Source organism: Zosterops lateralis (genome assembly GCF_965231275.1).
Source record: "Zosterops lateralis genome assembly, chromosome: 5".
Taxonomy (NCBI): domain Eukaryota; kingdom Metazoa; phylum Chordata; class Aves; order Passeriformes; family Zosteropidae; genus Zosterops; species Zosterops lateralis.
Genome location: NC_139766.1, coordinates 61,191,013 through 61,218,745, shown reverse-complemented (window position 1 = coordinate 61,218,745; position 27,733 = coordinate 61,191,013). Strand labels below are relative to the sequence as shown.

At 40.3% G+C, this 27,733-nt stretch overlaps 1 protein-coding gene across 1 annotated transcript in view; it reads left to right on the top strand.

Annotated features, from left to right (window-relative positions):
* Window positions 1-9,204: 9,204 nt before the first annotated feature.
* SMAD1 (SMAD family member 1) overlaps window positions 9,205-27,733 on the top strand; it is a 78,617-nt gene continuing 60,088 nt past the window's right edge. Inside the window, exon 1 of the mRNA XM_083861021.1 lies at window positions 9,205-9,259. The gene's annotated coding sequence lies outside the window, so the exon portion shown is untranslated. The remainder of the gene's footprint in view (window positions 9,260-27,733) is intronic.

The window sequence follows — 27,733 nt, the reverse complement described above, 5'->3', positions numbered from 1 at the left end:
TACTGCCATGCCTCATTTTCTCTTTCAAAGCTGAATTGTCTGCAGCAATCCTTGAAAGGGATTTTTTTTCTCCTTGGTTTGAAATCTTTGAGTCAATGCTTAATAAACTGGTGAACAACTTGCAAGAACCATGTGATGAGAATGTGTTTCCTTAGGAGTGTCTGACATAGAAGTATCTGCCATGCAACCTGGAGTTACTTGTCTGTTCAGGAGACTGCTTACTGCCTCTTATGCAATATAGAAAAGATAGTCCAAAGAAGAAGATAAGTTTATTGTAATTCTGGTGCTGCTGTACGAAGAGAAGTTCTTTCAAGCATAAAAATTAGGAGTTCAGCTTTCTTTTTCCCCGGTAAGAATCCAGATTAAATTGGTTTCTGAAGTAGATCTAAATGATTTCATTTGAAAATCAGGTTAAAAACCTCAACATCTTGCATGACTTAAGTGCTTTCTTGCTTCATTTGGGTTCGACAGACCACAAGAGTCAGACACTTTTGTGTTCATGTTTCAGTGAACGCAGTATTCAGCATAAATCAGTGTTTACACGTGAAGTCTCTTCACAGTTAATGTTAAAAGGCTGCTGGTTCTGGGTTTAATCATGGTTACTGGTTATCAGTGCAGAGCAAAACTGTGGGACAGCTAGGAGAGAAATGAGGTTCAGCTCAATGGAATGCAGCTACCCAGGGCAGATTTTCCCTATTCATCTTCCATTTCAATCACAGAGTGCTACAAGATGTCTGTTTTCCTGGTATGGAACCAGCTGTATCCTGATTACATTCATGGAATCCACTGGTCTAGGACACAAGGGATACAGTGTCCAGCTCAGTCATGCAGCAGTATTAGCCATAAGAAAATTAAAACTCATCAGAGAGAGAAACACAGTTTTCTCAACCACCTCTTTAGGGCACCTAAGAACCATTGCAAATCATCCCACCATGTTTTCTCTGTCCAATATGGACTTCTTGGCCCAATGCCACTATTATGAATATACAAGAAGATACACTCTAAGAAGTAAAATAGCAAACACCTAATGAGATATTTCACAACAACCAAACAACCCACTTGCATACCAATCTACAAGCTAAAAATTATCACATTTCTAATTTCAATTTTTTTTTAAAATTGTGCAATAATACAGAAGTAGACTTAATTTCCAAATGACGTAGCTTATTAGAACGTCTGGTTTCACACACAAAAGCTGCAAGTGAATATTAGCTTTGAGTTCTATTTTTTCCAGTGCTTCAAGATTCATGACTAATGTATGAATTGTAGAGAGGGTGTTTTATAGATTTTATTTAGCCTAATGTATAAATTTGTGATTGATTCTTAAGTTCGCTACTGGTAAACATCCATTTGTCATCTTTGAGAACAAATGTTTCAAGTATCAGAAAATTAGCTGTAATTTTAGTTGTATGATACACAGCTAAACCCCATCTACCAAAAATACAAACACTGTCGGTACTGCTAAAATTCTCTGTATTACAGATAAGTAATCTGGTGTGCTTTTCTATTATTATGATATATTCTGATAATTATAAACTTAAATATATACATTTCAGTCATTTTTTTCATTTCGCGTTCCCTTTGTTGTAACTCTACTTCTGACTGAGAAAGGATTTTTGAAGACAACAGCACTAAAATCCATGCAGCTATTGAAGATGTTCTCCTCTCTCCAGCTGCAAAGCTTGCTGCCTAATGCCAGAGAATTAATAAATCATGTAAAAGGGACAGTTAAGGAATAAGTTGACAGCTTAGGAAGCGCTGTCAGCCCCTCTGCCCATGGGTTCCCCATTGATGTCTACTCCAGTGGCGCAGCTCGGGGCTCTCACCAGATGTGATCAGCCGCATTTCCCACTCAGGGCACTGGGGACACAGAGAGTCCATTCATCCCTCTGCACCGTGCATGGGCAACTCCCACCCCCCCAGGCAGATCCCCAGGCAGGCCAGAGCCCCATCTGGTAGCCATTCGGAGCATGTGAACCCAAATATTATTTGAAACTACTTCTTTCTTCTTTCACTAGGCCCCATCATTGTTGTGATGAGACATCACCGCTGATGTGAAGCCCAGAACTTGTTTTATGTTATAACATTGGCAGCAAACAGTATTGTGAACTTCTTCCAGTCTTCTCAGAAGTTCGAAGGATGCTTGAACTTGGAAGCTGCCAAATTTCATCAAAAGTTTAGATAAATGGATAGATTTAAGTATCTGTAAGCTAATATATTTCAAAAATATCTAGGAAAGGAACTGGATAATTATTAACTATGTTGAGTACCAACACTGAACATAGCTGGCAGAGAAAGGCATCTAAATTGTAGTATTACCCTGGTGTTTGATGGGTTATACCAGAATAAGAATGGAAGAAATATCTCCATCCCTGGGCAGCAGTATCTTCCACCTCTCATTTTACAAGTTAGCACTGTATTATAGATTACAATAAATGGGAGGAACTAAGCAGATTTTCCAGATACTTCTCTGACTGTCACTGCCTGTAAATTATGGTACATTATGTAGTATTTAAACTTACTTACCAATACCAAGTTCCCCCAAATTTTAATCAATTTGTCAATGAAATTGCTGTAGAAATACATCTGAAAACAGGGAAAAGTATGATATAATCAGAAGAGAAATGAGTCATATTTGCTGCCCTGAGGTCTAGGCTGACCTGCTGACACTGCACACTCAAAGATCTTAATTAGCTGGCCAATTGTAAAATGCATCTCTTGGTACATGTGGAGTCTTCAGCTGTGCACAAAAATAAGGATTACATCAGCCTGATTCGGTTATGAAATCAAAGGGTAGGATTTTTAAGTAAGAGTTTTAACTAAAGGTTAACTAGAATGACTTGGATTTAAAAAATGAGACTTTGTAAATACTGGATAATTATAGTAGTCTTATGTGAAGTCTGAGAAACAAATGCTTTCTTTTAAAAAAAAGGTGAAGTGAGGGCCAGAAATAAAGGTTTACCAATTCAGAATTTATCTACCTTAGATCTTGCATCTAAACACAGGAAAATCTTCAGCTCTCCAAGTCCACTGCAGGTAATAGTAGTCTCCTTACAGACAAGGAAAGCCCTAGTCTGCTTGTATAAATGCCAAGAAAAAGTTCTGAAATGTGTAACTTGAAATCAGAGCTGTCACCACCAAGTTTCTTCAGGAAAACACCTGACTTCAATTCATTCCCTGAATACAAGCTCAACAAGTCTGCTTTTCACTGAGGCAGATCTTGAGTTAGAGGTATCCTGTTATCAGATGAAGCTCAGTGCAATAGAAAGCCAGTAAAAATGCATAGGGTTTGCATCAAAACTAATGCAAAAGCTCTTAGGATGGTGTTCCAATATAGCCAACTCCCCATCTCAATTTTGATGTCAAATTTCATTAATTCAACCCTAACCCAATCCTAAACTGTATATGCTTTCCCATGGTACTTCAGTATATGACACAGTCTTGCATATTTAAAGACTTAAAAGGCAGGATTAAGAACTGGTTGGCTCCTGGACCTTTAAATATTCAAGAGTGTTTCAGTGCACTCTACTGAACTGCTGTAAAACTTCAAGCATAACTAAACCCTGTTACAGTTCACTACTACTGGTGCACTTAATAATGGGCCAGCAGAATCCTCAGGTGTGCTGCCAGGATCACTTGCACTAACCTAAACTCAGGGGTGGCGCCAAAAGAAAAGGTCCTACTCTGCCCCAAAGTGTGCATTTCCACAGCCTCCCTTAGGCTTGACACAGGCATTAGAGCAGCCAGGAAACAGGCCAGATGACAAAATCGATGTGGCTTAAAACTGTCTCACTAGAAGAGAAGGATCCATCACAAAAAAAGTGAGCTGGAGTAGAATCCTTTCTGTATCATATAATGATCACATGGGCTTTTAAAGATACAGGCCGGAAATCTTCCTGGCCAAAAAGGACCTGGGGGTGCTCAACAGCCCCTGACCATGGACCAGCAGTGCCCAGGTGGCCAAGAAGGCCAGTGACATCCTGGCCTGGAGCAGCAATAGTGTGGCAGCAGGAGCAGGGCAGGGGTTGTCCCCCTGTGCTGGGCCCTGGTGAGGCCACACCTGATGCTGTGTCCTGTTCTGGGCCTCTCACTAAAGAAAGTCACTGAGGTGCTGGAGGAGCCCAGAGAAGGGCAGAGGAGCTGGGGAGGGTCTGGAGCACAGCTCTGATAAGGAGGGGAGTCACAGGAGTCCCCTAACTGTGTGGAACAATGAGCAATGGCATATGAATAGATTCTTATCTTGAGAATACTGTTGCAACATAATTTTATTTTAAAGGCACTGTAAATAAAAGAATATGATGTGGAGGCCTATAAAAGCATAATTCACAGGAGAAATGTTTCAATTGAGTTAATGTAAAAAACAATCTGCAATATTAGGTCATAAATGAAAATGAACATATAGAGACTTTTGTCTCCAACTACTCCCAACGCCAGAATATGGGACACTTCAGCAGAGGCCTATGCAAAGAATAATCTCCAAAAGCTCAAGATAGTGATAGTGGGAATCCTACAAGCCAACAGTGGGAACAGACTCATCAGTATTTGTGTGGGCGCGCACAAAGTCTGTCTGTGCTAAGCTTGGCTGAAGCCACTGCTATGAGTCACTCACAAATTTAAACAAAAAGTGTTGTGGAAGATTAAACAGAGACTGAATAAGGAGTTCGCAGCCTTCACCGTGTGTATTTAAGATCCTGTTCATTTTACTACAGATTGACAACATGAACAAAACAAGGGAGCATTTAACAAGTGTTGAAGACAAACGCCTTCAGTGTTCCAGGTTTTGCCTCATTCTCCCCTCTACTCCTTGCAGCAAACCGAAGACATCTAAAATAACATGTTTAAAATAAGTATTTTCTCATCAAAAACTCTTCATATTTCACTGCAGCTAACTATGTTGGTGTAGTAGAAAACAACATTTAAGATGTGTTGTTTGGAATGCTTATTGACAAATATTTTGAAAATTTATGTCTCTTGCCATCTTTCTTCCTTTTTGAGGAAAGCAGAATATTGAGAAGGGATATCTCCAGTCTGTAGGTGGGAAGACAGTAAGATGGCGCATTTATGTCAGCTTTTTATAAACCAAACAGGTAGAAAGCAATAGCAAGTGAAACAATAGCTTGTTATTCTGTTACTTTAGCAGTAAGTGCTGGTAGTTTCAGAAAGATGCAGAAAAAAAGGAATTGATTCTTCACCCTTCCTATTCTGGTTTTATAGATCTCTGATGTTCAAGGCCTGGTACTCATTTTTCTTAAACTGAGGCTTTCTAGGTATCTAGAATAGATAAAAAATAAATATAGTTAAGTATACTACAAAAAGCATTCTATCTTCTTTGCCTTTCAGGTGACTGTCTAGTTAAGTTTGTACTTACACTGTGGATGTTTGTCAGCTGCTCCTCTGGAAGTAACAAATGCATGAGATCGTTCCATTATCTTGTAAATTAAATTACATTCTAGTTAGCTGAGATGTGACACCACCAGTGCACTGCAGCACATAATTCAATCTGATTGCATTTTTCTCATCTTTGTGTGCCACTTGTAAAATCCAGATGTATTGCCAAGCTCTTCAAACACATTTCCAGCAGCAACCTGAGCTGAACAAGAGCCTCTCATTCCTTGACAGACTCCTCAGGCAGCTGCGTGGGTGGCTTTGGAGTTTCTTTGTGGTCTTTCATGTGGTTGAGTTGCTGATGGGCTGTTTTGTCTGCTTTGCCCTCCTGGGTATCAGTTCCCTTTGATTTTGAGGAATTTACACATCTTTATCCATCCGAGAATATGGTTCTGTGTAAAACTCTTCTAAATTATGCAGAATCTACTTCTTTGTTAGAAAAGCTAGAAAAGCGTACCTTCTAAATCCATGATTACATGGATTACATGGATTACACTGGGATTGCATAAAACCTAGAAATCTGACATTGAACATTTGATTTAAATGATTTATTTATCTGTTTATAACAACAGGCATCATTAAAAAGCACAACCTGATTATAGTTTATGAAATATCAACAGAGAAACAGGAAATAGAAATTAAATGTTTTCCTGAGAAGTTTCTCAAGCTAAATTTTGTGATTGCTGCATTCAAACAAATCATATGTTTAAGAGATGGTTTTGTATAGAAACTGAATGACACTGAATTGTGATTTTTAACAAACTGTCAAAAACGTAAGAGTACTTTTGTTCTTCTTTTTTATTTTCTTGACTGACTGCAGCTCCTGTCTGTAATCCCAAGAATTTAAGGGGCACTGTTTCTCTCTACCTGGCTGCAAAATACTACCATATGTAATCACATTCCCTCTTACATTTGCTATTTCCCTACACATAACAGATAACACAGAGTTAAACCATGTGGTTAATACGCCAGTAAAGAATTTTTAGAACAGTTAAGATTAGTCCTGGGCTCCTGAAAATCTTTGCTTTGAACTGCTGAAGTGTGACAAACTGTTAGATGTAAAATCTTGGAGTGTTTCTCACCACTGATAGCCTGTTACCACTTGTTACTGAGCCGGGCACTGGTTTTTTCCCTGAGGGTGGCTGTTTGTCAGGGAAGTTTTATCACAGCAGGGCTCCTGACACAACAATGTTTACCGTGTAGCAGGAACAAATAAGTGCTCCTGGCATCTGCAGATAAATATGGAGAATGTGAACAGCGATGACAGAAGGAGAATGTATTTATGATAGCTCAGCTAATTAGTATGATTAAATTAGAAACAGATGGGATAAACTGCAGCATACAGTCTAGTGTTTTTTCTTGACTCTGAGTTATTTTAGTTCACATGATATTCTGAGTGAAATGGAAGAAGCCTCCAGACTGAACAAAGCACGCTGTTGTTGTAAGTAGGATGGCATAGTAAACCTTTTTACCACTAACTCCTAGGTTATATTGTTCTAAGTCTTTATGATCTAGGGATACAGGAAGCTCTCTGACAATACAAATGGTAGCAGTGAGATGAGAATATGTTTATTTCTGCCTGATAGACTTGCTCTTTTCCATCAGCAAAACTTTATTTTGGAGCGCTGTTAAAATTATGATCCCATAAAGTGGTTTATATTCCAAACATAAATTTTCAATGTACTGTTTTTAAAAGAAAAACTCACAGTAAAATAAAAAGCCCTGATATTGTAAATGACCACATAACACATCTCTATCATAATAATGACAGAGCTGCTTCTGTTCATCCATTAACTGCATAAACTGGAATTTATTGAAAGGGTTGCAGCAAAAAAGGTGGGTTGCAGGTCTGCTTTGATGTGCCAGTGAAATCAAGGCTTATCCCTCTCCATTGCACATCATGGGAAAGTTGTCTGGGTAAGGTGAGTACAGGTGAGAGCTACCAGGAGATAAGTCCGGGGCAATGCTGGCCCACAGGAAGCAGGCAAAGCTAAGGTGACAATTGTGTCTATTTCTGTCACAGATGATACAGAGCTGCTGCCTTTGTTCTCCATGGGAGTAGTTTGACCTTCTGACCAAATCTATCAACCAAATCCATGACAAAACACTGTTGAGCTGAGCATGGTTATTATAATTTGCTGCTTGGTAGGCATGGTCCCTTTTCCTTTCATGGAGCAGTGAAGAGTGCGGGGAGGAAGAATGGGATCCAGAACTCATTTCTCTGTGTGAAAGTGCCTCTCAGTGCTTCGTCTGATAAATAAATCAGTTTGTACTCTGCCCATCCAGCTTGTAGAAGGGAAGTGCCTTGAGCCACTCTCTGGACTTAAAAGAGGTGAGGCATGGATGAGAATAAGCGACATATCAGCTGCTACATCAAAAAATGGAAAAAAAATCAGTAGAAATTTTATGCTACTGTGGTTCTGTCTGCATTGATGATAATTTCACCATCTACCAGACAGATTGTTAAGAGAACACTGCTTTTCAGTAATGGTACAAGGCAATTGGATTTGAATCTGTCAAATCATGGCTACATGAGATATTCAAACACACCATCTGAGTCTTCATTTTTCAATCTGTTGTGTTTTTTCAGGCAGATAATGTGAATTAGCGATTAAAATATTAAAGGCAGGCAAAAAATGCCTTCTGGTAGTTTTGAGTGTGATGTGGAATCCACACAGACTTGCTCACACAGACACTGAAACTGATATGACTCAGCAAAGATCCTGAAGTAACTTGAAATGATTTTCTGCTGCCATTTGCCCACTTCTTGGCTTACAGCCTCAGCCACACATCTTATTAACTTCCCAGAAATCTGCGAAGTATAGAGCTTTGATGCTTTCCCTCAGCCACAATGAGACATGAGTGCTTTAACCATTAGTCTCCTTTAGCACACCAAATAAATACAGTCTAGTGAATTTGAATTAGGAGGCTTGTCAATATAGAATTGCAGCACCTTGGCAGTTACATTTTAGATGTAAAATTCCTATGATGCTCATAAAGGTGCTTCAAGGAAGCCAAAATTTTGCTCTGTCTTTTAAATAAGCTTGTCTATATCACTGGTGAGTTATCAAGTGTTGCTTATTGAATGCATAAAATAACCAGAACTGTCTCCAGTTATGGTAAAACATGCACGCTATTTTAATCAATACTGAAAGTCGTTATCGAGAAGATTTTGACTGTATCTGCTGACAGATAAATGTGCATGAATAATGTACACAGATATGCTTTTACTGCTCTGCCAACTTTCTCTTCTGTAAGCGTAGATGCAACTAATACCAAGTAGCTGTACAGAAAGCAGGGGTTTGCTCCTATTGTCCTGAATTGCTTGTATATAAAAATCTAATAAGCACAGTCCAAATCATGATCTTCTACTCAGCAGCTACATCAGTGTGGCCATATTGTTAAAGAACTAAATTTGAGCTCTAGGATAAAATAACACAAATTTGTTTCCAGCCTGATACCTGCCGGCACATAAAGCGTGTGATAGCTGGTGATCATCTGCTATGAAAAATCAAATTCCCTTCCCCTCTGTCCTCACAGAGAATTGTTGACAGGCCTTCTTGATGCTCTCCTTAAAGTAGAAGAGCTGTAAGTATTTTAAAAAATACTTATTCTTGAGGGAAAATAGATTCTGAAAAGCAGGGAGTCCGTGAGCATGAAGCTGCTATTTGGAAGCACTTTGCCTCACCGTCTGTGTGCGCCCCAGCAGTGCGAGGAGAGGCGGGCTCTGTGTGTCAGCAGTTTACCTCATCAGGAACCCAATCCTAGGGGTTATTTATTGGCCTTATTTCCAGAGCAGCGATTGGGACACGAGTCTCAGCACTTTTTATAGTTTTGGGTGGAAGGACAGAGCTGCTGCTGTGAGGGAAGCCCAGTAAGTATCTCTGAAACAATCTCTTATCTCTATAAAGTGTCTCTTGAAGCTTAAGTTTTAAGGAAGTTGAGCCATTTTCACATGACCACAAGGTATTTTTTTTTTTCTCCTGTCAGGGGACAGACTGTTAGAGGAGAGATGTAGCTGGAGTCTAGGAGAGTGCTAAGTGCTTTCATCTTTATAATTGAGGCCTACTGGTTAAGAAATAGGAGATTGTGGTAGTGATGCTTACTAAATATGCTCCCCTCAAGGATATCAGTGTAATATTTTTCTTCAAATTTTGCTTTTTGATTTTTTTTTTATTTATTTAATTTTTTAAGACAGACCTTCCAGGTGTCCTTAACAAAACAGACAATTTCCTTGCTTTCCCTTCTTGTGTGATAATTACTGAGATTTGAATGTGGCTAGACATTAAGTTTATTCATGTGCTTGGAGCAGATTATCCTTTGAGAAAATGACAACATTTGAGCTAACTGGCAAATTGTTAGCTTGTAACACACCTGGTAAACTAAATATACCAGTGTGAGTTACTTCATTCAGGATGGGAGGACATAGTCTCAAGCTGCACCAGGGGAGATTCAGGTTGAAACAGGAGGAATTTCTTCACAGAAAAGGTGATTAAAAATTGGAATGAACTTCCCAGGGATGTGGTGCAATCATGATCTCTGGAGCTGTTTAAGAAAAGTTCCGTAGTCTGGTTGACATGATGGTGTTCAAAGGTTGGACTCGATGATCTCAGAGGTTTTTTCCAACCTAATTGATTCTGGAATTCTCTGGTTCCTTATTGTAGGCTGCTATTCTGAGAAAAGACTATGAAAATACATCTTGAAGGAATTCTGTGATAAAAGGAACTATCTTGCAAGTCAGTCTTGGCTAACAGGAGGAAATCAAGAGCTTACTTTAGTGAGTGAGACAAATGACTGGAATTCATAACAGAAGGAGCACTTGGGTTAAGCCAGAATTTGCTGTATTGACTAGTCACTCAGAAAAGATGCATCCCTACACTCCTTTTCTTAGAACTGATGTCAAACAGTCTGTTGTGTACTAAAGGATATCTACTTAGCCATGAAGGCCTAGCTCAGCCTTTACAACACCTAGAGAGCAGATGGTTATCCCATCAGGATACCTGTGTCAGGTACCCAGACCTTGGGTGGCGTCACTGGAGAACGAGAGCTCTGAGCAGGTCACTTTGGTGACTGACAGTGTGAGTGGAACCCATATGTGATGGGGGGTATTTGCTCAGCTCCCTGCTTAACACCACTGCTGCTGTGTCAAGTCTTAGAGAAACCACAAGCCCCACACATTTTGGCTAGGAATACCAACTTTTCCATACAACTACACTTTTTTCTATCTCTTATTTTTTGTGCTTAGTCTGCATCACTTAGAAACTGAATTTTCCATGGACCTTCTTCATCTCACAAACATAATGTTTGTTGCACCTGCAACAAATATTTAGGTGTTTCATAGATCTGGGTGTGTGCTATCTGTGGTTGTAAAACTTCCTTTGTCTAGGTACTACAATGTCTTGGGTTTTCTTCCTGTCTGAATAGAGTAATATATCATTCTTCAGCTTATCTGCTCTCTATGTGCCATGTACATGAGCTCTCAGTTTTCTTCAAAGGGACTGCCTTTTCCAGTGCTCTGCATGTCAAGAAATGCAGGGATAAGTGGAGGCTGATGAGTTACACAAGATGCAATAACATTTCTTTTAGCTCCTCTTTCAATGGCTTCCAGCTCAACTCAGATAATCAATGGATAACAAATCTTGTAAAAATACTAACACTGGTAATGTAATTTTTGTGATTTATAGCCAATGCCCAGCCTAAGGTGGCTTGAGGCAGTAGTACACAGTTCCTTAGTTATGCTTCCCAGTTATCAGTATCCTTTCTTAATGTTGATTTTTACATAATTGCTTAAGAATAACAATATACTTGCCATAAAATAAAGATTTGAAGTGTTTATCACAAAAAGAACTACACTAAGGAGGGAGCTACATTGGCAAGTCTGGGAACAACCAAAAATACAGACTTCTGTTTCATATGGTAGTTATTTTCTTTAAACCAGAATAGCTAAGCATTTTCTTAAAACAGTATCTAAGTCCTGTAGAGACTGAAATACCACAAAGTGGCTGGAAGAAAGGTTTTATTATAATAGATTATTAGGAATTGCTATTCCTGTGGCTGCATGAAACTGGAAACAAAGTCTAGTGGGTTTTTAAATTGTTTGGAATCAGAAGGGCCAAGTTCTCCTTTTGTCCTGCAAACAAGCAGTTTCAAAGAATGTTTTCAGTATGAAAAAAGCTATTTATCTATCTATATATATATATATATATATATATATGTATGAGTTCTGCATGACACAGCTAAATGACTTGACAGCTATTTCTGTCTCTAGATGTGTGTTTCTGATACCACTGCTCATTTTCAAGAGTTGCACAAATAGGGTTTGGATTATTCTGCACTTTATTCAGCTCAAGTGAAAGGTAAACTGCGGACAGGATTTGCATCTGTGAAGATTGTAGGGTTTATTTCTCTCCTTTTTAAATAAATTCCCTTGCTTTCAATGATGCCAATTCAGAAAACAACATGAATCTGAGCATAAACTTAAGCATTTTAAATCTAATGTCACTAGCTCCAGTAGATTTCAGACAGGTTTTTAAACTTATTTGCTCAATAGGAGACAGAGTTCTCAGCTACATTAGGATTAATATGCTTTTCACTCTGAGCCTTTCTAAGCAGTTAATCCACTTTTTTCTAAGTAAAATCCACTTTCACACTCCTGATAGCTCTTTTTTTTCTTCTTCTTCTTTTTTTTCTTGTTTTTAAGAGCTTTTTGAGGTTATTTTTAATTCATTTGTGCGTCTAAAAATATTGGAATGTCTGGTTGGCTATCACAGGTTTAACCTTAATGCTGAGGTTTGGTTATGTGCCACAGCTAATGGAAACAATATAACCATTCTAGTGTTTTAAAGTTAAAGCTTAGCACCTTTGAAAATGTTCCCAAGTACAGAGGAGTTGATTCCTAGCTGTGGCATTGGCATCTGCTACTACGTTTTCTCTTTATTTCGTTTCTTCACCACCAGTGAATGCAAATATTCGTGAAAGAGATGAAACTCATTTGGTAGTCACAGAAATTCAGGTATAAATACATCTGTGGCCTCTGAGAAGAATATATAGAGAGAGCAACATGAGCATATAGGTTCTTTATGACAGGTATTTTTTCTGTTTATCTCTTCAATCCTTAATCATGTGGCTTTTAAAACTCATTGTCTATATGATGTTAGAACGTAGAAAGTATAAACCATATAGGTTGAAGTCCAACATGTTCATTTTCCTGAATAAGCAGTAAAAAATTTTGTTATGTCCCAGCTAAAACTGATAACTGTAGTAGTGATAAGCTCTTTAATAATATTGATGTTTTTATCAATACTGATGGGATTCAAGGCCAACACACAACAGTGACTTTGCAAACTTCTCCAGATATTTCTGTACATGGACCTTGTACAGGCATAGATGGTTCCTCTTTAATTGTTGATAACAGTCTAGATCAGCCTCCCTATTTGCAGATTCACAAAACATTCCTTATGGCAGTGCAGCTATCTGCCCAGCAAACTTTCATTTGCTGGTTTTAATTCCTTATCTCCCTATGACCCTCTGGAAGCCACCCAGAGACATCTCGAATTCCACAAGTTCCTGCATTTTTGTGGCTCAGCAGCTGAAAGTTGTTCAAGGTTCTAGGCCTATTCAGGGGCCTGCTGAAAAAACTGTCAGAAAGATTAAGTTATCTTGAAAGTCTTTACTCTTTCACACATGCACAGACACAATCACTTTTATTTGCAGTATAAAATGTTAACCGAAGTTTATCAAAGCTCTACTAATTCTGTAACTGGTTAAAATATGAAGAGGAAAACTATTAATGTTTTCCAGCTAATATATTCTCTTGGTTTTATTCTGCATTAAAAACTCATAGGTTTTAAGAAGGGCTTTTATGTTTTTTAAGAAGTTGACATAAAATTCCGCTAACATCAATGAAAATACTTCATAATTCTCTAGCTTGTGTTGAGATTTGAGAGGCTGAAACCATGATTTTCCCACAGATTTTGAAGTGACCCAGACAGCAATAAAACTGCCTATGGCTCTGAAAATCATGCTTCATGCTTGCCTGCCTAGTGTTGTTGGCCAGAATAGCTCTTCAGAATAATTGTGCATATGTGTACTGTCATCCAAAATAAGTCAGTGATTTTGTGGAATAAAAATGTCACAGTAGGGAGTCATTCCAGGCTGACACCACCATTCCAGAATAGCTGCACCATTCGCTTTTCCTGTGCAGTCCTGCAGTGTTGTCCATGCTTTGCCCATGTTTTATTGCCTTGCCTGATTAAAAGCTTCTACTTGCTCTCATAAAGTAGATTTTAAAAGGAAGGAAGATATTAATGGAAACCCTCAATCTCTTTATGCTAGCAACAAATGTTAGCTGAAAGCCTAGATCATTTTAAAACAGTGATATTCTGGAAAGGTGCTTCTCTCCTCACCTCCACTATCACATACAGTGACAGGTTTTTTTATCAAGCACGTATCAATTATGTGTAGAATGGTTTGAGGAGAAGGAACTTTAAAGATTTTCTAGTTCCACCCACCCCTGTCATGGGCAGTGTGGCCACTCATTAGATTAGATTTCTCAGGGCCCCCATCCAACACCTGAGCCCTTCCACAGATAGTGCATCCACAGTTCTCTGGGCAACCTGTTCCAGTGACACAGCACCAGCTGAGAAAAATTTCCTCCTATATCCAATCTAAATCTCTGCTCTTTTAGTGTAAAACCATTCTCCCATCCTATCAGTATCGTGTATAAAGTTGCTCTCCATCTGTTTTATAAGCCCTTTTTTAGATACTGGAGGGCTGCAATGAGGCCACTCTGGAACCTTCTCCATGCTGAACAACCCCAGCTCTCAGCCTGTCTTCACAGGAGAGCTGTGAAGTTGCTCTCCATCTGTTTTATAAGCCCTTTTTTAGATACTGGAGCGCTGCAATGAGGCCACTCTGGAACCTTCTCCATGCTGAACAACCCCAGCTCTCAGCCTGTCTTCACAGGAGAGCTGCTCCAGCCTTTTGATAATCTTCATCACCTTCCTCTAGACTCACTCCATGAGGTTCCTGTCCTTCTGATATTGGGGGATCCAGAGCTGGCCACAGTTTATCATACAGACTCTGGACAGTGTTGCTAAAACTAGAGGTTGATGAAGAGCTAGGAAGTAATTTAGAATACAGGTAAGAACTGCTCACAGGAAGAAGATGAATCTATGTAGCCTAACTTCCATTTTGGAGCAGCAGTGTCTGAAATGCTTAGGATAAAGACAATAATCCAACAGGCAGTACTACCTGCTTGTTAATTCTCTGAGCTTGTGTGCTGTCACATTCAAAAGGAGCTGGGAATTCAGGTGACCCTTGCATGAGTGTACTAGAGCATTCTGAACAGTTCACCCACGTTGCCCCATTCAGAGGTGAGGTCAGGGTATGATGTGCCAGGACAAACAGAGTCCTGTGTGCTGGGTTTGGACATTCTTTCAGACAGCTGGTGTGCCAAGGCCAAACGGAAGCCAGGGAGATAAACCTGACTGTTCAAGGTCAAACCCAGGAAAACAAGGACTCTTTTATTTAGGCCAAGTGCTGGAATGAGATGGGCTGGTCTAGGGATGTATTCAGTTTTCTGGTCAGTTTGCATCTTGTTGTTCAGCAGAGTGTCCAAGAATGTGCAAGGTCTGGCTGGGTTTTGTTTTGCTCATAGTCTCAGGACAATATCTGCAAAGGAGGACTTTGTGGACTCCCAGATGTTTAATAATTTTATGCTTCTGCCTTTTCCTGACACATACCTGATCAGCATACATAGAGAAATATTTTCAGAGTCTTTGCCTGTTTTGCATTCCCTTTCTGCATAAAACTTTGTAGGAATCTAATTGCCTTGAGATGTCTATGCTTTATCAAATCCAGCCATGTTGATGTGAAAGGTATTCAGGTTGACAGAAAGATGTGCAGAGAGACATTGGAATCATAATGATTTTGTTTCCATTAGGACAAAAAATAAGGGGAAATTTTATTAGTTATTCTTAAGAAATTCAGTAAACTTTCAGCTTTCCAAAACTCCTAATGATGAAGGGAAACTCTCATATGTATTAATGCAACAGGCCTGTCTTTTATCTTCTCCAAAATGAGCCTTGTCACAAAATAATTGCAGCTCACGTGAGGAGAGTGGCACAGCCTGAAACCAGAATTCCATCACTGTGCTAAAACAAAGAGCCCCCATTCTCACACTGTGCCTTTAGCTTAGTAACCACAGGGAGGGGAGAGATGTATTATTGCTGAGGTGGGAGATATCAGGATTTCAGCAAGCTGTTGCTCATCTGGAGTGCACTCACTCCGTGTGCATCCCATTGATTCCTCTGTTGTACTCAAATCCTAACAGTCACAGTGGGTGTGCAGTTAACAAAGAGGGTGTGTGCAGGCTCTGAGTTCTATATAGGGGTGCTGGTAATGATTTTCAAGGTGTCACTCTCAGTGGCTGTTTATGAGAAATGGCTGCATAGCATGACTTTAATCTGCAATTTGGGCAAGAAAAATACAGTCTGGAAGACATCTCTAGAAAGCTGTCAATCCTAGTCTTTTTTTAGCCATATAGGTATCTTTTTCATGTATTATTGATTAGGTCATATTGGTCTTCAAACTGGATGTGCTGCTGTGGAAGCTTTTTCCATCTGACAGCAAAATCATTACGACTAGCAACACAGCTATTACCTTTGCTGGTAGTCAAAATAAGAAGATAAAGTATCAGCTAGAAGTAAAGGCTAGCATTTTGTAGATTCCCAAAGCCCGTGACTGCTAATCCTCTCCAGTTTGTGAGGCCTGGAAGATGAAAGAGATTTTAAAATACTTCTGGTCTTTCTCCTTATGAAGAGTGCCTTGAAAATATAGTGTGATTTAAAAAAAATGAATCGCTCAAGTGGAAGACCGATGACAGATTTTTCTGAGATTTAATAGGTTATTTGTGATTCTCTGTCAGAAACTTAGATCTGGAGAGAAAAACATAGCTATATGCCATGGGGTTTGCTGGGAAGGCAATCTGTGATGCTATCAACCAGAGCAAGAGGCTGTGGCAAACTCCCTAACAGGTATCAGGAAGGATGATCTGAGTATAACACAAGGTGCAGTTTGACCAGGTGGAGCAGAGAGCACTGGTAGTAACTACCTGGCTGGCCTAAGTAATATAGGTCAAACATTCAAAGGACCTAAAATTGCATTGTGTGTTGATTTATTGTGTTATGCTATCACTGCTTACAAGGTTTTCTTGTTCCAAACAGCATTACAGGATAGAAAAGCTGGATCTTCTACTATGGAAAAACAATTAAGGTTTCAGAACCTATTTTACATATTGGCAAAATCTGTAGGCATTACACCTTTGGAAGATTTAGGACAAAAATGAAAAGTGCTTCTTTCTGGCAATAGGGAAAATACTTTCAGTACTAAGCTTTTATTCTGGAACCAAGTATAGGCAGACATTAAGAACAGCTCATCATTTGTGCTGTGAAGGCTCCTCTTTACAGACAGATATCTTTCTCCTGTGTCTGTGCAACTCATCCCTGTAGGGGCTCTGACCAGCTCCACATTGCTGCTCATGCAGCTACAGGCTGCTCATAGCTGACACACTGACACTCAGCTGTAGTGGTTTTTTTCTGAGCCAGAGTATCTGCAGGCACTACAGGTGTATTGACCAACATTCTGCTCTGAGGGTCCCTTTTGCCATCAGTGTTGTTGCTGTCACTGTACCTTTGCTTGTCTGGCTATTTCTACGAAAGATGCTCTTTAATTGTGGTGGCAGCCAAATGTTGGGACTTTGATAGCCAAACACTGAGATGCTAAAACAAAATAGGCTGTGTTTGAAAATGCAAGGTCTCCATCCTAATCCCATGACAATGTCCTAGCATCAGTGTAGTACTGAAAGGCCTAGACCTTCTTTATTGGCCATACTTTGTTTTCTCTTGAATTTCTTTAAAGTGCTCTGCATTGTTTTCTGCCAGTCACTCTTGATGAAGTGTTTTTCTCATTAGCAAGGCAACCCTTAGTGTAATCCTGCCTGATTTACAAGAGAAAATACACAGCACCCTGGAGCTGAAGCTGCTCCACTCCTGGCATGACTCAGAAGCAACAGCATGAGTGGTACTACCAATGTAAAATCAAAACTGCTGGTAGAGACAGCACTGAAAATGTTTGGGGCCCGTTTCAAAACAGTCGTGGTCAAATGGCAGGGAAAGGGTACAGCAGAGAAATTAGCTTTCACGTATAAAATTACAGCTGAAGACAGATACCAGTACCTGCTGTGGACCTGAAAGTACCAAAGGCAGAGGAATGCATTTATGCTGTGGACAACATCAACTATAAATCTTAATCGTCTGTGGCATTTAATAGTCTATAATTCAGCTCAACATGTAGGCAGCATCTCCTCACCTTTCACTGCTGTTAGTTCAGGCCCTGACTTGTTTGGAGAATTGTCATTTGAAAATATTATGTATGCCAGCAATTATGCCAAACTGTTCTGTCAGTGGAGTGGATGGAGCAGTCAAAATGATGCAGCATTTACAAAGTGCTTAGTTTCTCATTTGCTTACTGCAGCGTATGAATAAACATTAAGCCGTGGTCTACTCCGAAGGAAAACTTTCCCACAAATTCTTAGCGCTTCTAACCTATATTTGGGAAAGATATTTTAAAATCGTTGGTGGTGTGCAGCTCCAGCTCTGGGGACACGCTGAACTTGGAAAGTGTTTATTGGGCTGGGACACCCTTCTTCGCTCTGTTTCCAGGTCAGGATCCCGATGTCTCTCAGGCTTTGCTAACAAAAAAGGGTTTCCTTCCAACAGCGCTGTGGGAAAAACACAGCTCCATTTGAATATTGTCTGTATGACAGCTTCCTCAGGCTCTACAGCTGACAGCAATCCTGATTAAGGGTTACAGGCTCAAAAAAAATCTCACAGTAGTCAAGGCCCTGCTGACTTTCATTAAAGTTACTCACATGATGACTACAAAATCAACAGTTGTTTTTCCCATATAAAGACCTGTTTGAGAAAAGGTCTTCAGGAAGAATTGTTTAAATACAAACTAAGTATTGGAATTTTAAAAAGAAGCTGCCACTCAATTCACACTAGAACAAAGTCGGAATCATTCATTCAAGGATTTCTTTTTTTTCAATAGAACATTAGGTAGATTAGCAAAGCTAAAGCTTTCATGGCTCAACGTCCTTGCTGCCTGCTGTAGCTTTTAAACAAAGCTGTTTCTGAGTTTTCCCTTTGGAGCTTTTTCCCTAGACTGATTAGCCAACGTTAGTTGTCTGTAGTTTTGTAATTTCCACTTCTTGGGAGAAACGTAAATCAAGGCAACTTTATTATCTCGGAGCTTTGTATCTCCGTGAAGAAAAGGCAAAAGGTTTGCTGTTAAGGCTATGTGTGAAAAGTCACCTTCTCATATGTAAAGAGCTCAGCCGTCTGTCTTTGTTTTGATGTGGGTGTGGATTAAGCGTTTAACAAAAAGTGTTGGTAAAGTTCACACTACTTAATGCTTTTGTGAAAGCTTGCTTAAATACAAATTTTCTAAAATAAAATGTAATTCAAGGCTTCTCAATAAACAAACTTATTTTAATTCCTTCTTTAACTCATTGATACTCACCTGGGAGCCTTTGCTCAATTTTAATACTGTCTACATCAAAAAAACGTCCTGTCTTTCATATGTGAAAGCTTGGATGATTTTCCCATCCCTAACACTTGATCTAATAAAAGACATTACCTCTTCCTGCAAACCTTGGTTTATTATATTGCATAGCAGAAATAGTTGGAATTCAAGAGGTTATTATTATGGAGAGATTTTTGAATAAGAGTCTGAAAAGATCAGAACTATTTTAGAAAGAAAACCAAATAACTGCCAGATGTATAAAAAATATTTAAAAAAAAAAAGGCAGAAAGGAATTAAATCTGATCTGATTTCACTGCACCAGTTTATAGCCTGGTGACCAGATTGAGGTTTGCGTTAACTGTATTTCTGTTTCATTGAAAATGAAGTTTGTGTTGATTTTACCTTGTTATAATACAGCAGTACACAGTTTTATTTATTGTTTTTTGGTGGTTTTTAATATAAGGGATTAATAGTTTTACCAGAAAACCTCTGTGATTTGAAAATTCCCCAGAGAAAGGTTTGCTTCCATTTCTTTTGCAGTCAGGTTAAAGTCGCTTCCTACATCTGAAGAGTTGTACCATTCAAACATGGGCAGGTCGTCAGGATTTGTAATTAGGACATGTTTTTGGGACCCAGGAAAGTTATTTTCCAACACCAACTCTGCAACTGATTTAATGAATAATTGTGACTAAATCATTTGGTCTTTCTACTTCAGTGCTGCATTTATAACATCTCACCTCAGGAATAACATCCAATGAGGCTGTGTGTGAGTTTTGATTAATTTAAGAATGCTCCTTATGTTAAAAAAGGATTAAAATTTGTCTCACGGATATTACAGGCAATATCATTATATACTGCAAACACTTCTGAATGTCAGTGGACTGAGGCATGGGAATACATTCTGAGTAGAACAATAAGGAGTTGACAGTTTTCTTGTGGGATTTTTTTTGTTTTTAGTAGTAGAGCCAAGCTTGTCCTACTCACACTTTTGATATCAATGTGACTGCTGTCTTGTAGGATGGGATTGGTGACTTGCAGAGTAAGAGCTGTGCAGTGTTGCCCTGTGTGGGTAACTTTCTGCAGGATGCAAAAGAATTCTGTGATTTCTAGCACTGCTAGTGGCAGTTATGGGTGAAAAATATTGTCATAGGGCTGGAAAAATACGGGCATGTACTATTCATTTTGACTTTAAAAGATTTTTTTTAAAAGTTAATATCCATTATTTCTACAAGAATTAACATTCCATAGTTCTTTCCTTTAAAAATAGATTCGTAGGGAGAATGAGAAGAGTCTGTTCAGGTTTTCCATGTTCATCAGGCTAAACCGATCTGCCTAATTGCATTCCACAGCATCCAATCTGTAGCATTGATTAAAAAAAGCCCCCAAACAAACAACAAACTTCTCTTCGCGACTAGCTTATCCTAAAGCATTTAAAATGTATCTTTGTAGAGCCTAGTAAGGCAAACACGTCCCCCGGTAAGTAATTATCATGAGTAATTAACTGTTAACAGTGTTCTCGGGAAAAGCGTGACATTTTGTTAATGTTCTACGGGAACATAGAAATATAACCATGGGAGAAGTTTGTTGTGAGCATCACAAAGAGAGCTGACACAGAAGAACTAGGGAGATTGTAATGTGGGAGAAAAGAAAGGAAGATTAATTACTGATACATTTAATGGCATTCACCTTTATGGTTTCAAGTTTTGTGGTAGCATCTCTCCTCCAACCTATGAAGAAATATAGGAGTCTGAGTGCCAAAATTTTAGTGAATTTGTAACAAAGATGTGTTCTGTAGATAGCATTTTTTGTTAAGAGCAGTGTTTCTCTTGAGTTTTCAGAAGCAATCGCCTTTTCCAGGTGAGAGATTTCCATTTCCCTTAACCCAGCACAGAATTACTATTTTGCTGGCTTAGTGAAGACTCTGTAGTAACTGAAAGTAATATTCCTGGTTTGTTTTTCTGATTCTGACTGGGACCTTTCTAAAAGGATATTTTTCTGCTAATAAGAGAGAAATTATTATGACAAAGTGATACAAATCTCATAGACAGAAGTGCCAGGCCACTGTCTGGCTAAGGACAACAATGCACATTCCCAGCAGGACACTGATCTTATGTGTATTTCAGTCTTGCACTTCTTGTGGGCCAGGGTATCTCCTCTCCGGGGAGCTCTGCCTAATATTTGAAGAAGCTTTAAGAAGGGAGAGAAAATAATATGCATATCCTGGGAGAGAAGTGGGAAGAAAGAAGAGGGAAGAGGGAAAGGCAGCTGACTGGAGAGCATATGGCAGTAGACAGCAGAGTGAGTTGAAACTGGGGATTAACGTGGCTCGCAGAAAAAGCCTTTGCTTTCAAGAGCATCCAAAACACTCAATCCTCCTTCTCCTCCTCTGTGCCCTTCCCTCTGCTGGCCCAGAGTGAGCCGCGCTGCTGCCACGGCAGCCCGGTGGTTCCTCCTCTCCTGCCGGAGCCCAGGCTCACCGGTTTGGGCACGGCAGCTGTGGAAGGCTGCTCTGAAGGGCAAGGCTGTAGGGCAAGAGGTGGTTGTCTCAGGAGGTGCCTTAGCAAGCAGAAGATGCAGGTATTAGGGAAATGAAGGGAAGGGCCCGGAGGCAGCGCTTTGATGAGGCTCTGAGGAGTACAGAGAAGGAGCTAGAGATGCTGGGGGCTCCTGCTGGAACACGGGCAGCAGGATTGCCCGGATGAAGCCTGCACATACACTGCTGTGTATTTCTTCATGCAAAGACTTGGAGCAGGGAGAACAGAAGGTGGGCACTGTTTCACTCGAAGAACTGAAGCACCTGGGTTGGGACAGGCAAGGAAGTGAGGGTAGGAATAAACAGCAATGGAACAAAGAAGGATGACAAAAAGGACTGAAAATGCGAACAGTATTTTTTAAAAAACAAATGGAAGTTGGAAAAGTTCCCAAAGCTGGGAAGTTACTTAAACTGGTTGTTACTTAAACATTGTATCAATCTTGAACTTTTTTTCTCTTGCTTCAGCAGCTTGTGAAGACTGTTTGGGAGGCAAGGCTGGAGGTAAAGAAGCCACCTTAAGTGAAAAGTGGAACATCTCTCTGGCTAGCTAGGGATGGAAGAATTTCCTGAGTCTTTGTTTCTTCAGAAATTATGTCTGGTCATTTTAAGTATTTAGTCATAAAACCTTTCATGTAAGCAATGTGTCCTGCTGCCCAATATTAGCAATGGCTTTCTCTTGATTGCAAGGTTGTCTTTTAGTGATATGAAGTGGTTAGGAAATACATCCCCCTTCTTCTGAGGCAGCTCAGTGAACAAATGCAGCTTTTTGGAATACCTGAAAAGATCTGCATTTGTGTTATTTAAAACAGATCAAATATCCCACCTGCCTCCGTGGGCTACCGTGGTGTGGGAGAGACAGTCAGCAGCAGGAGCAGGGGAAAACTTAATGCCATTGTTTCTGCAAAATCCACATAGTTCTGTGAATCTGTATCATTTAGGATCCTAAGTTACTATTCTACGGTGGCTGTGTTAGAATATTTGCAAGTTCCTCAAAATTCTTCCCTCTTACTGGCATCGGTTTGAATTTGCAAATTGCTTTTCTCACCTTCACTGATCACTTTCTAATACCGTGCCTGAGGATGCAAAAGCATGACTCACTGGATTATCACCTGTTTATTGGTAAAGTCAGCAAATGAGCCTCTAGAATCCCTCACTCTTTAGATGTGTTTGTCTAGACTTGGATAAAATCTTAATTTTTTGAGAACATGTTAGCTAGCTTCAGCTTAATTATCTAAATCCCATGACCATGCTTATGAAATTGCCCAGTTAGTATCAGAAATTTAGACCCTGTTAGAGTCCACTCACCAACAAGCAACAAAATACCCACTCTATTATTGCACTGCAGGCAAAACCTGACTAGTTAGGGGCAGGTGATAAAAAGAAAACAGGGAATCCTACATCTTTAACAGGCTTGGACAATGGAAAGATAATTATTGAAAATTAACTCCACACTTCTGTGGCTCTCAAATGTGTGTTTTGCCCTCACTTTTGAATCACTTTAGATTTACGCTGCATGCTCTTACACTTTTCGTTCAGACTACTTGCCCAGCAAAAGTCTGGACACCTCCTTTTTTCACCTGGATCCCTTTTCTGTTCGATTGGTGATTTGAACTGGCCTAGGAAACAGGTTGGACAAGCTCTGAGGAGGGCAGCTGGTAAGCAGAGTGATCACGCTGCTGTGAGAAGAGTGGGGAGACCAGGTGAGCAGCAGTGGTGAGCTGTGAACTTCTTTTCCACCAACTGGACATTTTTGGAAGGTATAACAAGGCCAAGATGTTCTGGCAGCAGTGGAATCCACAGATGAGTGACCACTGTAAGACCCTCTCCTAAACTGAACCCTATTCACATGGGTCATGGGAAGGCAGGAGACTGAGTTGCTGCTTTGCTTGCCTGGGCATCTTGATTTGGCTTGAATATGTTTTGAGTTCCATTGAACTTTTTTCTTCAGAGGGACAGAAATCAAGGTAACTCCAAATATTATTGAACTGTGGCATCAAAATGAGACTGCTCACAGTTAATTGGGCAGGTCTGTGACTTTATTTCCTGCTTACCTGCTGAAATAGTTAACGGTGTTGACATGTAAATTATCTTTACTGTTGGTTTAATAAAGAGCAGAAGTTGTTTCTCCCAAACAGGTACAGTCCACCCAAGGAACCATTACACAAATACCCCAAGACTTGCTCCCAGCTACTTGGTTGCTTAATTATGTGCCCCACCTCTTCCTTATCAGACCAGGAACCCTATTTCATCAGCAGCAAAACTATCACAGACACAACATAGCCAGCAGCGTTCCTGGGATAACTGCAATCCCTTCACCTCACATGCACTGCCAAAACCCTGCTGGCCAACTCATTGTCAGGGGACACGGCTGTCACAGTGGACACACCAGTGCCAGGCAGAACCTGCCTACCTCAGTGCAGATTTCACCAGGGCTGGGATAGTTGGACATGGCAGAATTGCCATCACACACTTTCCAGTTGTATTTGTCAGCCCAGCAACTGTGGTCATCAAAACTGACAACAGCAATGGGAAAGAACCTCTGACACTATTTTACTTCTGATTCAGTCCCAGTCAGGTGAACAACTACCTGCCTTTGGGCTCCTTTGCTGCTTCTGGAGCCAGTTGAACTGGTTTGGATCTGGCATGGTCTGCTCTGCCAAAGCCAATAGTGCCTGGGGCACCCAGGACAGCCTGTTGTGCCTGTTGGTAGTGTAGAGGGTGCTTTGCTCTTGCTCAGTAGCTTTTCTATTCCATGCTGGATGATCTTCTTAAGAAGGTTGCTACAGATTTGGATGTCATTGATTGTTTTGTGACTGTTTGGGTGAGTTCTGGAACTGTTCTAAACCTTGGCTTGTTAAAAATATGAAATGCTTGCATAAATAATGAAGTGGATGGAGAATTTGTGTTTCTTAGACCTCTCTGCTATAGACTTTAACACAAAAATCAAATTTCCTGTGTTCTGGCACAATGCAGGAAGATGCTCAAGGATGGGAATATACCAAGGGGGAAGCAAAAAGAACAGTGGGGATTTCTGTAGAGACAATATCTGCGAATATCTGTTTAACTATGGCCTCAGTCAGATGAACAGATCACACTGTCTGTGTAGCTTTGCTGTGAACCAGAGAAGGGAATTAAGTGCATTTAGTTCTTTTTCTTTCTTACAGCTTGATTAGGTCCCCTATTCCCATTCCCAGGCACAGCTGTGCACACTGGCACAAGGGAAAGGGTGCTGTAAGTGAAATTTGGACAGGTATAAACTCTGTGTGTGTGTGTAGGGGGAAATTATGGTGTTCAGCTACACAACAAGCCAGTATTACTGCTGAAGCTATAGCCTGAGGCACTACCTCCCCACAAAAAATAGAAGGGGGCAGCTGGAATATTTTTATTGTGTCTGAGTTTGTATATCCACTTTGCAGCATAGTCCCACAAAGTGGTAGAGCTGAAGGAACAGGATGCAGCAGCTTGAAGTTGGGGCAAACAGAAGGGAGATGCTGGGAGTTCCTGCAGCCTCAGTGTCTGCACAGGGAACCACAGCTATGGGACTTCTGGCAAGCTGATGAAGTAATTTATGTGAAGGTTTGGACAGTAACTCAGCACAAATGAAGTTGTAGGTGTAATGATGTTTTGAATCAAAACAAACTAGTTCAAAATTTAAATCAATAACAAGTGCTTAAAGCTATCATTCAGGAGAGAACTACTACTGGCATAATGGTCCACAGTTTTGAAATGCAGATCAGCAAACCTCTCTGAAGGCCATTTGTTGGGCTTCCTGTGAAAGTATATGTGGTTCCTGAGATAGGCTTTAATGCAAAATGTGTATCAGCATATTCTTAACTGTAGGTATGTGAAGTCTTGTTTACCTGCATGGCTGAAATGAGAAATGAGACATAGGATGTTGTTTCACAATACTTTTAGCTGACATAAGCCAGCACTGCTGCCCAAAACAGTGCAAGAGTGGAGTTAGAAGATCCAGTGGAGCCAAACTAATAGGTCATTGCTGCTGGAAGAGGGAGGTTCTTCTGTCCTTCTCCTCAGCCTGTCTCCCTGCCTGCTGGCCGTGCACTCCTTCCACTTCTCTTGCCCTGGCTCTGTATTCCTCTGTTCCTTCAGTGAGTTGTTCCAGCTCCAATGCAGTTAAAGCACATCAACAGTTGTTCTGTGATTTAATGAGCTGAGCTGGCTCACTGCAAGGTCACTTGGACTTTAGGGATGCACAAGCAAGAAGGACCTGGCTCCACAGCTGCAGACAGGTGCAGAGGAGGGGGGGAAGGAGGGTGTGGGACTGACATTTTTGGCAGCAGCAGGCCAGTAAATTGTCTTGGCTGCCTCTTCTAGCTGCAAGCAGAGCTAACCCTGCTGCAGTCCCACACAGCTCTTGGTTTTTTCTCTCCCCCCACCTCCCTCCTTGTGCCAGCACCAGCATTTGCACAGCCAACTGATGAACTGTGCCAGGCTCCAAAGCCAGACCAGCCAAACCATTGCCCAGCTCTGACCAAGATCAGCTTCACAGATGAATGGCAGGGGGGCAGGAAGAGTGGGGCATAGGAGTGGAGGGAAAAGACTCTGGGGTTTTATTTCAGCAGCAGAGGCTGCTTAAGGTGTTGGTGAAAGTACATCCCTGCAGGCCTGCTACTGTGGTTAAGCCCTAGAAAATGAGACATAACCGAGTTTCCAGAGCAGATTTGCATGAAGCTCAGAGGGTAAAGGCAGTGGATTCCTCTGTTTCACTTTTTTTTCCCTGACTTCTTCAGAGGGTAACTTGACCTAGTTATCCATCTCAGGCAACCCCAAATTTCTCCTCCCGTTAAAATCACCCTATGATTTAGTAAGGAGTGTGGAAATGAATCACCTTGTCAAACAAGTGGGGGAAAAAACCACACTGCCTTTCACTTGTTGAACAACATCTTAACTGTTTGCTAGATATTTGTTTTAAAACATAATAACTGTTATTACTGCTGGGACAAACACAATGCAATGCCAAAAGCTAAGCTGGATTCACTGTCAATTTTGCATTTTTAAGTTCCAGTTACCCAGGCTGTCTGTTTTCAGTTCCAAATCATCACAAAACAACCAGTTTTATCTTCTCAAGAAATGTTGGATTTACTTGAAAGGACTTGATAGATATTAAGAGGTTGTTGGATGTGTTTTAGTGTTGGCTGTAATGGCTGAAGCTTAAAAGCTTGAATTTTAGATTACACAAGCCTAAGGAGGGTAGAGCCAAAAATGGAAAAGCTGGAGTGGCAATGTGAGTGTAGCCCACACATTGGCTGCAGGGCTGAATGCACAATCACACTTTTCCTCAAGAATGGCCTTGCAAAGCTGCCTCACAGAATGCTCATGATGTGACTGGGCTCGGAGGAGGAATAGTGCAACAGCTGGGTCCCTGAAAGGAATATCTGTGTGGCTGTAACCTGTGGGGATGTGTTGGTGGGCTGCAGTGAGAGGCAATAATGCTGATGTGGAGGGTGTGAGGCTCCCACTAAACACCACCTTCAGGGAAACCTCATCTCCAGCTGTGGCCTTGTTTACATGTATTTAGGGCAACTACTTTTTTATTTATGATTGGGGGAAAAACCCCTCACTTTTCCACATTACAGCATCTTTACTGCATGGCTTGCACATTTAAAAAGCTCATTATTATTTGTTTTATGCTGGTGTTTAGCTGGCTGTTATTAGCTAGGTATGCAGTTTTAATGTGCAGGAATTTCCTTTTATCTATTTTCTTTCTACCTGTGAAAGTAAATTGAACTTCTTCTGCAACTCCTGCAGAACACTGAAATTTGCTTTCTGTATACATGTATACAGAAGCAACTTCAGTGTTCATGGGAAAAAAGAAGGGTTAAGAAAAAGGATGAATACAAATAATTTTAAAATCCAAATTCACTTTAGATTTCCATTTTATTTATTTATTTTGTGCTGCAATTACACTTCTGAGTTCCCTTGCTCTAAGTAATCTGTTCCATTAATTGAATGTGCGTGTTTTCAAAATAACCCTTGGAATGACAGACTAGATGAGATCAGAGTATTTTAAAGTTGTATTTTATGAGAGCTGGAGCCATAGGTATCACCAAATGCAAGAAATTATTATAAGTCAGTCAAAACTTGGGGCAAGTAAACACAAATGCAAAATATTCATTCCATGAGCATTCCATTTAGTGTCAGCTTGAGCCAGGTTGGCCACGTACACAGATTTTTAGCATGCTATAAAATGCTTTTAGGAACAGGCCATCT